Source organism: Rhodnius prolixus, unplaced genomic scaffold (assembly GCF_049639745.1).
Source record: "Rhodnius prolixus isolate KJV_2025 unplaced genomic scaffold, Rpr scaffold_20, whole genome shotgun sequence".
NCBI lineage: Eukaryota > Metazoa > Arthropoda > Insecta > Hemiptera > Reduviidae > Rhodnius > Rhodnius prolixus.
In genome coordinates this window covers 254,248-268,600 of record NW_027411595.1, presented here as the reverse complement: position 1 = coordinate 268,600, position 14,353 = coordinate 254,248, and the positions used below count along the sequence as shown (strand labels likewise).

At 40.9% G+C, this 14,353-nt stretch overlaps 1 protein-coding gene across 1 annotated transcript in view; it reads left to right on the top strand.

Moving 5' to 3' along the window:
* Positions 1–14,353, top strand: part of LOC141451958 (uncharacterized) — a 338,906-nt gene that overhangs the window by 118,641 nt on the left and 205,912 nt on the right. The gene's annotated exons all lie outside the window — the stretch shown is intronic.

The window sequence follows — 14,353 nt, the reverse complement described above, 5'->3', positions numbered from 1 at the left end:
GCATCAAGCCAACACTCTTCAACCCGCTTATGAGTCAACTACCAGAAGGAAGAGCCAGCGTTTCACCACCCTTCACCACCACTGGTATAGACTATGCAAGCCCCTTCAACGTGAAAATTGCATCCCTGCGTTCAACCAAGGTCCTCCAGTCTTACCTCGCCATTTTTGTCTGCTTTACCACCAAGGCCATACACCTGGAGTTAGTTACAGACCTCACAACGCAAGCATTTTTGGCTGCCCTGAACCGCTTTGTGGCCAGAAGAGGTGTGCCAAGCCACATTTGGTCGGATAATGGCACTAACTTTGTCGGAGCCAAAAGAAGACTCAAAGAAGTATCCACGCTACTAAACGACCCCAAGTCTCAGGAGGCCATTCTAAGAGAGTCCAACAAACGAGGGATTGAGTGGCACTTCATCCCTCCTAGAGCGCAACACTTTGGAGGCTTGTGGGAAGCTGCTGTCAAATCAGCAAAAAGATTACTGAAGGTCACGTTAGGCACTCAAGAGCCTACAATGAAGTGCTTTCTTACCATCCTGTGTCAAATTGAAGCCATTTTGAACTCCCGACCACTTACTGCTGTGTCCTCCTCACCAGATGATCTCCAGGTTTTGACGCCCGGCCATTTTTTAATAATGCGACCGCTGACAGCCCTGCCAACCGGTGACCCCCTGACGCCGCGCACCGCCCTCCGGTCTAAATGGGCAATAGTGCAATTTACAGTCGGCCAGTTCTGGAAAAGATGGCATCGGGAGTATCTCCTCGACCAACAAACTATGTTGAAGTGACATTCACCCTCCTTCCCGGCGACTGAGGGTCAGATAGTTACTGTAGTGGATGACAACCTCCCCCTTGCTGTGGACAGTCGGACGGATCGCCAAGCTCCACTATGGAAGAGACGAAGTGGCACGAGTGGCAGAGGTTAAGACTCCATCAGGGATTATCAGTCGGCCTATCCGGAAGCTGTGCCCCCTGCCAACTCAATAAGTGGATCTCTGTGAGTCCAATGCGGGGGAGGATGTTTGGTTCTCAAAGTGGATGCCCCTGACTGGAATATTCGGAGAGTGCCCAGTGTCGGTTGTCGGTGCTGGGTAATGACGGAGTAGGGGTTGGTGACGTAGGTTGGGAGAGCAGGAAGATGTGCGAGGAAGTTGTAGCCAAGTCGTTTTTGTGTGGTCCGCCATGATAGCGTCTCTTTTCCAACAAAATGTTTTAGAACATTTTTGTTATTAACCAGTGATGAGTCCATGGTTGTTGAAATATGGTTTTAATTGTTTTATGTGTCATGATCATGATCATTCTCGATATGTAACTGTATGTAAGTCCAATTAAGAATAATTAGAATAGACATTTTCTTTCCTTGTTTGTATAAGTTGTATAAGATTAAGTTCAGTGGGTGCCCAGCACGACAATAACACTAAAAGATATTAGGTATAAGTCCTGGCATTAATTAATTCAGTTAGTCCCTTGATTGTTCAACATTGTGATAAAACGCAGGTCCCTTTTTTTCATATTGTATCCTCCCTGCTATACATTACTTGTTTGATTTTGTTCATGAATATAGTTTTGTTCTGTATTTTTAAATAAAGCATTATTATTATTATTAAAATAGCACAGTCGGAATAACAGCTTAATTGTGCCACTGATTGTATGACCGTGCCTTGGGCATTTTAATTGTCAATAAAGTGTTTAATTATTATCTAGTGAAAAGGTGTTCTGAGGATTGGTGGCGTCCCCCTCTCTATTCCAACCTTTAATTTTAATTGCGTTCATGCCCGTTTTTCAATTCTTCCTTCCGTCATTTCCTTTGCAAAATACTCCCCTTTTTGGACTTTATTTCACAAACGGTTACGTATTTTATCAAATTCAGATTTCTAATTACTACTCATATTCTCAAAAGAAATATCCGCAGTTATATTAAATTTATTCATGAGTTTTTCTAAATCAGACAATCTAGAACAGCATTTCCCAACCTTTTCTAGCTCGCTTAACGCTAGCAGTACATCATGCGAAACTGTTCTACTTAGTAAAAATTATTGTATTTTCTGAAATTTGTTATTCCAACTGTGCTATTTTAATAATAATAATAATACTTTATTTAAAAATACAGAACAAAACTATATTCATGAACAAAATCAAACAAGTAATGTACAGCATGGAACTAGTCCGTTTGCTGGAGGTCGACGTAAAAACAAAATATTGATTCTTATTATTATACTAAAGCAATATACAATATAATTAGAATATAATACAAGTTAGAATAATACGAATCGATTAATAAATACTGAACGAGGACTAAATAAAATTAAATGTCTAATAAATTATAATAACTGAATAGAAAAAGAAATCTGAGATTAAAACAAAATAAAATTACTACCGCGGACTGACAATAAACAGTATAAGAAATATAAATATCTTGCTATATGAAGTGGCGAAAAGAAAATACAAATAAAAATAAATAAATAATAATAAATAAAATTTGTGCACAGTTTGTGATATGCACGTTGAAGAGGATTTCTTGCATCTGTTTGCTGTTTGTCCTCTATATGCCTCCATAAGGATTTATTATTTCAAAAGTAATCTGCCCACTGATGTGCAAAGAGATCTATTGGAACTAATGTACAGTTGCGAAAAATCAAAATTACTTATTGCTTATAATTACGCGTTTAGTGTATTAAAGTTAAGGTCATTTTTACTAAACGAATAATTTCAGTTGTTAAAGTTTTGTTTTTGTGTTTTGAACAGGTTTTATATTTTTTGTTTCCTTTGGACAGAATCTATTGGTGTTGTTTTACTATTTTTATTGCTTTTTGTTTGTTTATTTTAATTTCATTAATCATATTGTTTTTATTTTACTTTTATTATCAAGTTTATTTATTTTAATTATTATATTATGTATGTAATTTGTTTATTGAAACTCCGTTTGTAAAAGGCTCAGGCCTTAGAGGCAAATGAATAAATAAATAAAATAAATAAATAATAAATAAAATTAAATAACTAAATGAATATAATAAATAAATGGATAATATCAAATATAATAATAATAATCTTTATTAAAGACTGCTTCCTGATCATCGACCATCAGGGGGTCGGTCATCTCATACATAAAATTAAATACATTTGGTACATTACTAATAAAATATAAAAACTAAATACAAAATACAAAAAATGAGATAGAAAATTTACACAAAAAATAAATACAAACGGGTAAATTTTTCAAAGTAAAATTCTCCAAATAAGCAAAAGTAAAAAAAAATGGACAACTTGTATGCTTATGCAAAAATAAAATAAAAAATAATTAAATTAATTAATAAAAGATATTATTATTCCCAAATATTTGTACCTATTAGTAACCTGTTCGCTATCTAATTTCCATTTCTCATTTTTCGAGGGCCTTCCCCCATTTCGAAAAACTATTTGCGACTTTGTATTAATTTTCAAATTCCAAGAATTGCAGTACTCGAAGAACATGTTAATCATAGTTTGTAAACTTTTGGGATCGGTTGCCAAAAGGACCAGATCGTCCGCATACGCCAAAATTTTATTTTCGCATCGCCCACTCTGATACCTAATCAATAGCCTCCTCTAGATCATTGATGAATAAAGAAAACAACAACCATGGGCTTAAGAGGCATCCCTACTTAACGCCTATGTTTTTTTTAAATGATTGCATGATACCTTACACAGTAATCAGTATCAGCGTTTAAATCTTTAATAGCTCAGACGCACTTAGAAGAAGGCCTTTGTAGATACAACTTATATATAAGAGCATATCGATCTATCCGGTCAAAAGCAGCGGACAAATCCACGAAAAAGGCGTACACCTTACCTCTTTTCACACTTAATTTCATTTTTATTAATGATATTAAATTATATAAGTTATCTATAGTAGAATATTCCTTACGAAATCCTGCTTGGAATCCTCTAAGTATATTACAATCAGCAATCCAGTTGGATATCCTGCGTAATAACAGTCCAATATAAATTTTACCTATTGTAGAGGAAATTCCTCTATAGTTTTCTGGGAGATTAACATCCCCTCCAAAAATCATATGGTTTGCTAAAATAGTGAAGTTACAAAATTAATTTTCTTTTAAGTTAATTAATTTTAATCCTCTTCATTGGCACATATTTAGTGTTCCTACCAATTGTATGTACTTTGAACTGTTGACTGTTACAACTTTGTGCTACATTGAGAGTCTCTTTTCTTTGCCCAAACTTATCTTATTTTAATTTCGTCAGCTCGTTTATTGCAATTCTTGAATATTGTTGGTTTAATAAGCAAAGATGCCACTTAGTGGCATTTCACCAGCAATTATTGCGGCTGACCAAGTTGATGAAAAGGAGAAACGACAAGCAGTGAAAATGAAAAAACGGAAAACCGATGCTAGTCCTTTCGAAATTACTGTAAGTACTGCTAATAATTTCGAACCACTTTCTGATATGGAGAGCATGGACGAGGATAGTATTCCTCAGCCCAGTGTTAGTAATAAGACGCCTATGGCTAAAAATATTGTCAAAATACCACCTATTGTGGTCTATAGTTATATTAAAAATCATTCGGAAACTCTTAAAAATCTAAGAGCCGTATGTAAACAAGAGTTCGATGTTAAATGCAGAGGCAATAGACTTATATTTTTGACAAAATGCAAAGAAGATTATAACAAAATTCTTAGCGAAGTAGCCTCAGCTAAACTCGAATATCACACCTACACACCTAAAGATGAAATCAATCATAGTTTAGTACTTAGGAACTTGCCACCCAATATAACGTGCGAGGAAATAATCCAGGATTTAGCTGATAAAAGTACCCCAGCAACTAAAGTATTGTAAAGTTTTTCTAAAAAAAAACTTTACTTACACAACTAATGCCTGCCACTAGTTATTAAATATGTGGGTTTGAATAAATAATAAAACTCACTAAAGTTGTAAGTAATAACCTGATTTATTAACACGTTAACATTACTCACATTAACATTTACAAGCAACTAACGCTATTCATTACAGTCACCATTTACAACAGTCACAACAGTTTACTGTTACTTACTCACTTCGTAACGCCACAAAACTGTTCCCCGACTGACCACTGGTCCGCACTGCACCGAATTGCACTAGTCTCAGCTGCACTAAAACAGCTCTACTCATCAACTGACTAATTGCCCAACTAGCTACCACTGAAGCACTCCGCAACACTGACTCTCTCAACACTAACTCCGAACTTGACTAAAACTCTCTAAAACTTGATTGAAACTCGATTAACACTGACTTCTCCAGCTGTGTCGGCCTCCTTTTAACTGCGTGCCTCCCTCCAACTGGAACTGCCCTCCTCCAACTCTCTGAGCATAAGTTTCCACGCCCTCCTGATGTTCATTGGCTGGAGAAAACATACTGCCACCACCTCAGCTGTGAGCCGCCTCCTCCCATTCTCCGTCTCTCTCCAACTCCGTCTGTCTCCCTCTCACCTGTCAATCACAGGCTGGGAAACACATATGCCACCACCCCAACTGAGGCCTTTCTCTTAGCTGGCTTTTACACAGGTCACTAACTCCTTGAACAATCTAGCCCTTTCCTTTCTAGTTCAATAAAGACCGGCCCTTTTGTCTACACAGTGGTGGCCTGTTACCGGCTTTAGTCGCTTAACCCCTAGAACAATCTAGGCCTTTCTTTTCTGCCACAAGTAGATACCGCCCCTTTTGTTTATGCAGCGGCGGCCTGTTACTGACTTTGGTCGTTCAACCTCTAGAACAATCTAGGCCTTTCTTCACCGCCCAGGTCAACTTCGTTACACTGCTCCCCTCTTAGAACTGTTCGTCCCGAACAGAAGTCTCCTTCGTGATGTAGGGCAGCAATCGGTCCAAGTGTACCACCTTCATCTTGGATCTGGGCGTGCGTAGAATCCGTTACACCAGGTCGTTGAGCCGTGAGACAGTGGTGTAAGATCCTACCCAGCAACTTAGGAGGTTTTCCCTTTTTGCGGACACGCTTGTACGACAAAACTTTCTCACCTCTCCGGAACGTTCTTCCAATGACCTGCCTGTCATACGATGTCCTCGTCCGGTCGCTGTCTAGTTTTTTTCCTGCCGCGTGCCTTTCCACGTGCAGCTCTCCACTTACGGCGAAGTTCCCCAGCATAGCTGTCACCGTCCGATTCGTCCGTCTCTGGGCTGCCAAATAAAAGTTCACTGGGTAGGCGAAGCTCCCTACCGAACACAACGCTGGCAGGTGTTCGGCCCTCGGTCTCGGTCTCCTGAATTGCCGATCGGTACACCATCATTATGGGGGGTGTGTGTACGTCCCTATTCTCCTGTTGATCTTTCCCCAAAGTCCTCTGATGGCCTCCTAGAGTCTTGTTGAGTTGCTCCACCATGCCGTCAGAGTGAGGGTGTAGCGGCGTTGTCCTTTTCCTCCTGACGCCGAGGATCTGGTAGACCGCCGATGCCGGTGACGAGTCCTGACCTGCTAAGTCGTGGGCCTCTGCCCGCTTACTGAAGTGGTCCTTCACAACCGGAATGTTGCGTATCTCTCTTCTGGAATCAGGAGAAGGTCCTGCCATATCGAAGGCTATCCTCTTGAGCGGTAACCCAACCTTGTCCTGCCTCAGGGCGCCATTGGTTTTCCGGCTGGTTCCCTTTCTTGCTACCCACTCGGTGCTACGACTACCCCAGTCTACACCGTCCTCGTGGTAGCCTACCAAAGAGAACCGCTGCCTCCGCTTGGCCCATGCCCTCTTCACTCCAAGGTGACTCCCGGTGATACCTTCGTGAATTCCCGACAGCTCCTCTTCTTTCCTGTCCACACTTTTCCGGTCTCGCGACAAAATGCCCATTTCAATGGCGAGCGAATTCCGCTGGGCACAGTAGCTCGGTACTATCCGACTGCTGGGGACCACTTTCCGGACCGCTTCCTTCTGACACTTGAGCACAGGCCCCGTATCCTCACCCAGAAGTTGTTCCTCCCTGGTCGCTTCAGGGCTCCATTCCACTCCTGGTTGAACAATAATGGTACTCTTACCTCGGTCTTGCTCTTCCTGTCCGCTGCAGTTTTCCAGCGCTCCTATGCTTTCTTTTGACCACGCAGATTCTTGAACTTCTACAAGGCTATTTCTTCCTTTAACCTGGTCAAGTTCACCTGTACATTCCGACCTGCTATCTGCGTCATCCTTCCTGCCTTCGTCTTCTTCTTGGATGTTGTCTGCTTCTTGGACCTTTTCACCTTTTATTCCGTCATGGCCTGTTTTCATCTCGTTCCGCCAGTTTCTCATATCTTCTATCATTCCGTCTTTCCACTTCCTATGATATTCTTTTATCTCCTTCATCATTGCTATTAACTCTTCCATGCTGGGCTTCTTAGTACTCACGGGCATACAACACTCGTCGGTTTTCTAGAACTTCCAGCAATTTACCCGATCTAATAAAATCAACACTTACTCGTCTAGCGGTTTTACTATATCCCACTTCTGACACCAATGTAAAGTTTTTCTAAAAAAAAAAAAACTTTACTTACACAACTAATGCCTGCCACTAGTTATTAAATAATGTGGGTTTGATTAAATAATAAAACTCACTAAAGTTGTAAGTAATAACCTGATTTATTAACACGTTAACATTACTCACATTAACATTTACAAGCAACTAACGCTATTCATTACAGTCACCATTTACAACAGTCACAACAGTTTACTGTTACTTACTCACTTCGTAACGCCACAAAACTGTTCCCCGACTGACCACTGGTCCGCACTGCACCGAATTGCACTAGTCTCAGCTGCACTAACACAGCTCTACTCATCAACTGACTAATTGCCCAACTAGCTACCACTGAAGCACTCCGCAACACTGACTCTCTCAACACTAACTCCGAACTTGACTAAAACTCTCTAAAACTTGATTGAAACTCGATTAACACTGACTTCTCCAGCTGTGTCGGCCTCCTTTTAACTGCGTGCCTCCCTCCAACTGGAACTGCCCTCCTCCAACTGTCTGAGCATAAGTTTCCACGCCCTCCTGATGTTCATTGGCTGGAGAAAACATACTGCCACCACCTCAGCTGTGAGCCGCCTCCTCCCATTCTCCGTCTCTCTCCAACTCCGTCTGTCTCCCTCTCACCTGTCAATCACAGGCTGGGAAACACATATGCCACCACCCCAACTGAGGCCTTTCTCTTAGCTGGCTTTTACACAGGTCACTAACTCCTTGAACAATCTAGCCCTTTCCTTTCTAGTTCAATAAAGACCGGCCCTTTTGTCTACACAGGGGTGGCCTGTTACCGGCTTTAGTCGCTTAACCCCTAGAACAATCTAGGCCTTTCTTTTCTGCCACAAGTAGATACCGCCCCTTTTGTTTATGCAGTGGCGGCCTGTTACTGACTTTGGTCGTTCAACCTCTAGAACAATCTAGGCCTTTCTTCACCGCCCAGGTCAACTTCGTTACAGTATCTCAAATGACGAAAAAAGATTTAATGGGGACAATCATAAAATATCCGCTCTTTATAGCTACTTTCGACAAAAACGTAACTATTAAATATGTTGTGGACAACAACAAGATATGTGGATGTATTATTTCATGGGAGCGATATAAAAACTTTTCTGGAGTAACGCAATGTTATAGATGTCAGTCGTTCAACCACATAGCAAAAAATTGCTATCGCAAACCAAAATGTCTCAAGTGCGCTGGTGACCACCTAACGGAAGTATGTACAACCCCAGTAGATAATCCACCAGTATGTGTGAACTGTGGAGGTTCCCACACTGCAAACCACAAGAGTTGTTACGTTTTGCAAAAGCACATGAAGTCGCATCCTAAACGAGCTCAACAGAGTAAATCACTTTCTAAGCCTGCATTTCAGATGGATTCTTCTGACTTCCCGTCACTTCCAAAGTCCAGCTCTAATCTTGCATGGGGCGCAGCCGCGCAACATCAACCTATCGGCAAAGTGCCCCCCTCTGCATGGGGCACGAGAGCTTCTGATGAATCTTCTACTAACTCTTCTGACTTTTCTTTGCTTAGCTTATTGCATGATGTTAAGTCTCTATTATCTTCTTTTAATTTAAAGAACTTACTTTTACAGATAAGGAACTGCGTAGAGAAACTAAGGTTAGCTCCTGATGCAATAAGTAAAGTTAGTGTTATCGCTGATCTTGTTTTTAATTTAATATGATCCCAATAACAAAAGTAATGTGTTGGAACTCAAGATCCATCATTAATAAAATTTTAGAATTTTCACATTATGTCGACAAATATAATATAAACATAATTGCACTTAGTGAAACTCTGTTAAAAAACAAACATAAACTAAAATCTAATGGTTATGTAGCTTACAGAAATGATTCTGGCAGAGGGGTTGCTATCCTAATTAGGAATAATATTAAACACTATCCTATTGTAATGCCTTCCTTAAATTCTTTAATAGCCGTAGGTATTGTAGTTCAATTTGATAGCTTTGATGTACTGATTATCTCTGCTTACCTTTCTCCTTCCTGCAAACTAGATGACAAGGATTTACTCGCTATGTTAGACTTGCATAGGTATGTAATTATTTTAGGAGATTTTAATGCAAAGCATATTGCTTGGAATTGCTTTTGTAACAACAGAAATGGAAAATCTTTGATTGAATTATCATTCAAATACAATTTTGCGATTGTAACACCAGACAAACCTACCTTCTATCCGGATCGTCCTAATGCACGGCCGAGTGTCCTTGATCTAGCATTAATCAAGAATTTTCCATATCTTATAGAATCTCACACCCACTGTGCCCTTTCTTCTGATTACAATCCAGTTATTCTCAATCTATGTGGAAAAATGAGTCTGCTCCAGCCCAGACAGGTGTTAACTATAGGGACGCTGACTGGAGGAATTTTAGGTCGTTACTTGATGAACAGCTATCGATTAATCCCCCTATATCTAATTGCAAAGACATTGACCAACTAGTTGGAACACTTCAACAAGTAATAATAGACGCAGCTAACAAATCCATCCCTACATGTACTGTAACAAACAAATCGCAGCAGTTGCCACTGTCCATCTTGTTCCTAATAAAAGTAAAGAACCTTGTCAAGAAGGCCTTCTCTAAACATCGTCTTCCCTGGATGAAGAACTTACTAAACAAGCTCATAAAGTATAATTCCCAGATTTTATTTATTCATAGAAATTCTTCATGGAACAAAATGCTCTCTAAACTCTCTCCTCACGACCCTAAGCTGTACAAACTTATCAAAGCCATGCGCACAAATCTACTGTCATCCCTCCACTTTCATTAAATAACAATCTACACAATATTAACCAGACTCTTATTCCTAATAATTATGCATACAGTCCTCAACACAAGGCCGACACACTAGCAGATTTCTTTGAGAAAGTGCACATTATGAATTCTAGCTTAGGTGTTCCTACCTTTACCCGTAAAGTAATCTCAGTCGCTAAAAATTATTTCACTCCACATCTAAAACCTGATGAATGTATCTTAACAACACCAAAAGAATTAGGAAGAGAAATAAGAAGATTAAAAAATAGCAAAGCCCCCGGCATAGACGGAATAAATTCCAAAATTATGAAAAACATTTCCAAAAAGTGTCTAATCCACCTTACTAAAATAATTAATCACATTATTATGTTCGGCTACTTTCCTGATATATGGAAAATGGCAAAAATTATTGTCATTGCTAAACCTGGTAAAGACCCCTCTTTAACAAGCAGTTATCGGCCAATCTCCTTACTTCCTTGTCTTAGTAAGCTGACTGAGAAAATTATTTTAAGAAGACTCACTTCATTCATTGACAGTAATAGCCTATTATCATCCTGCCAGTTTGGTTTCCGTCCAAGGCATTCGACTACTGCCCAGTTAGCCAGAGTAACAGACTTGGTAGAGCACAACTTTAATCTGAACAAGCATACGGGGATGGCTTTGATTGATGTGGGAAAAGCCTTTGATTGTGTTTGGCACAATGGCCTTATCTATAAATTAATTGAGAATGGCTTTCCGAGATATTTAATTTACTTTGTTCAAAGCTATTTAACTAAAGGAAAATTCAGCGTTGCACTCGGTACCACAGTTTCAGGTGTGAGGTTAATTAAAGCTGGTGTTCCCCAAGGCTCAGTCCTGGGGCCTACACTTGTCAACATTTTTATTAATGACGTCACCAAGCTGAAACTCAAATCCAGTTGCTCCCTGTTTGCTGATGATACTGCCTTCTTTATTTCTTCCTTCAGAGTTGACACAATAGCCAGGCAATTATCGATAGCCCTTGAAAAATGTTTCAAATACTTTGCAAAATGGAAAATAAGGCCAAACCATGCCAAGACACAAATTATTTTGTTTACACGCCGCAGACCGGCTGTGAATAGATTTGTCCAAATTAACGGCGACTCCCTTCCGTGGAGCAAGGAAGTTAAATACCTCGGGTTGGTGTTAGACTCCAAATTAACTTTCACCAAACACATAAACTCAGTGTGCGATAAAGCGGTAGGAATTATGTGCTTTCTTGTGCAATGGAAAAATTATAGACTGCTTGAAGCTATTGGGGGCATTTTCGGTTTCAAATATACAGATTTTTACAGATAAGTTTGTATTCACTATTAAATTTGATGATGCTTATGGTTTTTTTCGACCGTTGTTGATAGATGATTTTTGGTGAATATCGAGGTGCGGTCTTAAATAAAAACAACTTTTTTGCTTTATACCGTTTCAGAAATTTTTGCTACCTTCTTCAGGGTCTGTACAGAAGGAATATTACACTAATATAGATAAAATTAAAAACATAAAAAATACAAAAATAAATGAAATAAAAATTATTTCTACAACATAAAATTAAATAGATAGATAAATATAATTTGGAAAGACTTACATTATACAAAAAAGTTTGTGAAGGTTAATTTGAGCTACGAGTATATTGTAAAGTTTTTCCCAAAAAAAAAAATAACTTTACTTTCACAACTAATGCCTGCCACTAGTTATTAAATATGTGGGTTTGATTAAATAATAAAACTCGCTAAAGTTGTAAGTAATAACCTGATTTATTAACACGTTAACATTACTCACATTAACATTTACAAGCAACTAACGCTATTCATTACAGTCACCATTTACAACAGTCACAACAGTTTACTGTTACTTACTCAATTCGTAACGCCACAAAACTGTTCCCCGACTGACCACTGGTCCGCACTGCACCGAATTGCACTAGTCTCAGCTGCACTAACACAGCTCTACTCATCAACTGACTAACCGCCTGACTAGCTAACTTTGAAGCACTCCGTAACACTGACTCTCTCAAAACTAACTCATAAACTTGGCTAATAACTCTAAACTCTAATAACTCGTTAAGAACTCTAAAAACTTGATTAACACTCGATTGAAAACTAGATTGAAAACTGACTTCTCCAGCTGTGTCTGCCTCCTTTTAACTGCGTGCCTCCCTCCAACTGGGACTGCCCTCCTCCAACTCTCTGAGCATAAGTTTCCACGCCCTCCTGATGTTCATTGGCTGGAGAAAACATACTGCCACCACCTCAGCTGTGAGCCGCCTCCTCCCATTCTCCGTCTCTCTCCAACTCCGTCTGTCTCCCTCTCACCTGTCAATCACAGGCTGGGAAACACATATGCCACCACCCCAACTGAGGCCTTTCTCTTAGCTGGCTTTTACACAGGTCACTAACTCCTTGAACAATCTAGCCCTTTCCTTTCTAGTTCAATAAAGACCGGCCCTTTTGTCTACACAGTGGTGGCCTGTTACCGGCTTTAGTCGCTTAACCCCTAGAACAATCTAGGCCTTTCTTTTCTGCCACAAGTAGATACCGCCCCTTTTGTTTATGCAGTGGCGGCCTGTTACTGACTTTGGTCGTTCAACCTCTAGAACAATCTAGGCCTTTCTTCTCCGCCCAGGTCAACTTCGTTACACTGCCCCCCTCTTAGAACTGTTCGTCCCGAACAGAAGTCTCCTTCGTGATGTAGGGCAGCAATCGGTCCAAGTGTACCACCTTCATCTTGGATCTGGGCGTGCGTTGAATTCGGTACACCAGGTCGTTGAGTCGTGAGACAATGGTGTAAGGTCCTTCCCAGTTGTTCTGTAATTTAGGGGATCTTCCCTTCTTGCGTACTGGGTTATACAACCAAACTTTCTCGCCTTCCTGGAACGTTCTTCCGGTGACCCGCATGTCATACCGTGTCTTCATCCGGTCACTTTCCAATTTTATCCTGTCGCGCACCTTTCCATGTATATCTCTCAACTTACGGCGAAGTTCCGCAGCATAACTGTCCATATCCGATTCTTCCGTCTTCGGGCCGCCAAATAACAGGTCACTGGGTAGCCGCAGCTCCCTACCGAACACAACGCTCGCAGGTGTTTGGCCAGTGGTCTCGTGAACGGCCGATCGGTACGCCATCATTATGAGGGGTATATGTTCGTCCCAATCATCCTGATGTTCATTTACCAACATCCTCAGATGGCCTCCTAAGGTTTTGATGAATCGTTCCACCATGCCGTCGGACTGAGGGTGCAGCGGTGTGGTCCTCGTCTTCCTGACACCGAGTATCTCGCAGACCATCTTGAACAGATTGGACTCGAAATTCCTTCCCTGATCGGAGTGCAATTCCAGCGGTATTCCAAAACGGCTGAACATGTTGTTTACTAAAGCTTCAGCTACCGTGGACGCGTCCTGATTTGGTAAAGCGTAAGCCTCTGTCCACTTGCTGAAGTAGTCCGCTGCGACCAGAATGTAGCGATTTCCTCTCTTGGATTTAGGAAAAGGTCCCGCTATATCGATTGCTATCCTTTCGAACGGCGCTCCCACATTGTACTGTCTCATTGCACCGCGGGTTCTTCGGCTGGGCCCTTTACTTGCTACGCACTTAGTGCAACGTCGACACCAGTCTACAACATCCTCGTGATAGCCTACCAAGTAGAACCGCTGCCTCAGCTTGTCCAGTGTCTTCCTTACTCCAAAGTGGTTTCCGGTAGCACCTCCGTGCATTTCTGTTAGCACTTCTTCCCTCCTTGATGCTGGCAGAATCACTTGATTTTTCTTTTCCCTTCCGTCTGCGCTTTCCCAGGTTCGCAGCAACACCCCATCCTTAATGGTGAGCGAATCCCACTGGGCCCAGTAGCACTTCACGTCTCGACTTCCGGGCGCAATTTCCTCCCAGTCCGGTCTTGACCCATCTTCCTTAAACTTAAGCACTGGTCCGATGTCCTCATCCTTGAGTTGCTCCTCCCTAATCGCCTCAGGGCTCCATTCCACTCCTGGAAGAACGATGGTTCTTTTACATTGGCCCTGCTCCTTTTGCTCCGTCCTGCAACAGTGCTTGCACTCAGGGTTACACGGCCGTCTTGAAAGGGCGTCGGCATTACCATGAAGTTTTC